We start from the raw sequence: 2,342 nt of genomic DNA on the forward strand, positions 1-2,342 counted from the left end.
TGGAATGGGGGCAATCTGGAGCTACAATGATTCACTTTGGCCTTTAGACAAGCAAGTGAAATCACTGTATGAGTGTGATGTTTATCACCCTGTAGCCTCTAAATATTTAGCTGAACATTTTGATAATTTTTTCATTTGAATGTTTTCGATGACATTTCTGGCCAAGTGGTAAGCATTGCACCTTTAAGGTTGAGCAATAGGTTGTTCATATCATGTAATACAACACAGCTACATGTGATATGCTGATAACAGGCCTCCTTTAAAGTATGAGTATGCAGAATATGAATACATTAAAATAATACTTTATATATGTTTTTTTTCTTGGCTTAGGAAATGGAAGTGATGGAAATGGCACATTTGCTATAAGACAATTTAACTATCCAGGAGGGTGTTTAACCACTTGTAATACAGACACATACCAAGTTTTACTTAACATCCACAAGTGTGAATGTTAATTTATAGTCACTAAAAGGCAATACACATCTCATATCCAGGCAACTGCTCAAAATCTCAGACTAAAAGCATGCTCCAAAGGGGGAATTCCAAATGTTAGTTGGCAATTCAAATAGTTTACTCTTTCAAGCTGTTTCCCCCCCAGTTTGATTTTCTGTCTTTCACAGTATGCTGTAAATTGTTCTTGGGAAATGTAACACATGTTTACCTCTATGCTAGAGGACCTTGATAAAAAGGAGATAAGAGCATTAAAATACCTGAAATCTAGAGAGTGAGTGCACATTCATCTTCTGGCCAGACAGCAGGCATGAAGCTTTTCCTTCTTCTGACTCTCTTTGGAGGGGCAGGTATATAGTACATCATTTATAAATACTGTACTAAATCTGAATGTGTGGCATTGAATTGTCTAACATTTTGATGTTTAATGATTGATGTCAATAACATAATTGATCTGTTTTTGTCAGCTGCAGCTGCCCTGAAGGAAGATAACAAGATTGTTGGAGGTTATGAGCGTCCAAAAAACTCTGTGCCCTACCAAGTGTCTCTCTTCACTGGGTACAACTTTTGTGGCGGGACTCTTCTGTCTGAGGAGTGGCTGCTCTCTGCTGCACACTGCAGAACAAAGTAAGAAATACAAGCATACAAAACCAAACTAGAAGCTGGTAAACACTGATGGATTGATGTCAAAGTTTATATCTTGAGATTTCCATTATTTCTTCAAGGTCATATATAGATATATAAATTCGGCTGGGAGAGCATGACATCTTTGAACCCGAGGGAACAGAACAGCACATTATGTCTGCCAAGTTTATTCGACACCCTGACTACAACTCCGGCACACAGGACAGTGATATAATGCTGATCAAACTTAGTCGACCTGCCACTCTGAACAGCTACGTGCGCCCTACTGTGCTCCCTTCAAAGTGTGCCAGTGACGGGACAATGTGCCAAATCTCTGGATGGGGGGATATCCGTCCCAGTAATGAGGGCTGTGAGTCATCAGACTGTTTGAGATTGTCCAAAAAATGCCATTTCTAACATTATTGTATATAAACATGAATTTTCTGTCCTTTCCAGCAAGGTACCCTCATAAATTACAGTGCCTGGAAGCCCCTCTCCCGAGTGATGATTCATGCTTTAATGCATATCCTTTCCAAATCACTGAAAACATGATCTGTGCTGGCTTTCTGGAGGGAGGGAAGGACTCCTGTCAGGTAATATAAAAATGGCTGCTGTAACACAAAACAATTGTTTCTGTCACTATGTGCACCAATCCTCTTTCGTTGTATCTTCAGGGTGACTTTGGGGGTCCCATGATGTGTGACAGAGAGCTCCATGGAGTCGTGTCTTGGGGGAAAGGATGTGCTCAAAAGAAAAAGCCTGGGGTGTACACAAAGGTTTGCAATTACCTCTCCTGGATCAAGAACACTATTGCATCTGGCTGAGCAGCATTCACATCAAAGTATTTGCATGTTAACTGGCAGTAAAGTCAACTACATGTGATGTGCTGTGTGTGCAGTGTGGTTTTTAATTCATTACAATAAGAGTGTGTATCTATAAACATCTTGAATGAAGGGAAAGACATCTGCCTCCTGCACCTACTTTGACTTTTCATTACAGTGAATTGACAGACAGGTGTTTTGCCCAAGTGTATAAAACAATATTTTTTAAATTTGTCTGGAAAGCCACTTGTGCTCAGCACGCTATAGCTTTGGTAAGGAGGACTGTAAATCAAAATGGCATCTAACTAAGTATAGAGGGTAACACAGAGATCTAACTGCCGTCCATGCTTTCACTGTATTTGACTCATGGAGCTTATACTCATAACGACTTTACAATGAATAGGCAGACATGTTCCTTGCTCACGGAGGGCTCGGTAGAACACAGAG

At 40.2% G+C, this 2,342-nt stretch overlaps 1 pseudogene; it reads left to right on the forward strand.

The window, feature by feature from the left end:
- Nucleotides 1–760: 760 nt before the first annotated feature.
- On the forward strand, nucleotides 761–1,898 carry LOC117460892 (trypsin-like; annotated as a pseudogene).
- Nucleotides 1,899–2,342: the final 444 nt, after the last annotated feature.

This window comes from Pseudochaenichthys georgianus, chromosome 16 (assembly GCF_902827115.2).
Source record: "Pseudochaenichthys georgianus chromosome 16, fPseGeo1.2, whole genome shotgun sequence".
Lineage (NCBI taxonomy): Eukaryota > Metazoa > Chordata > Actinopteri > Perciformes > Channichthyidae > Pseudochaenichthys > Pseudochaenichthys georgianus.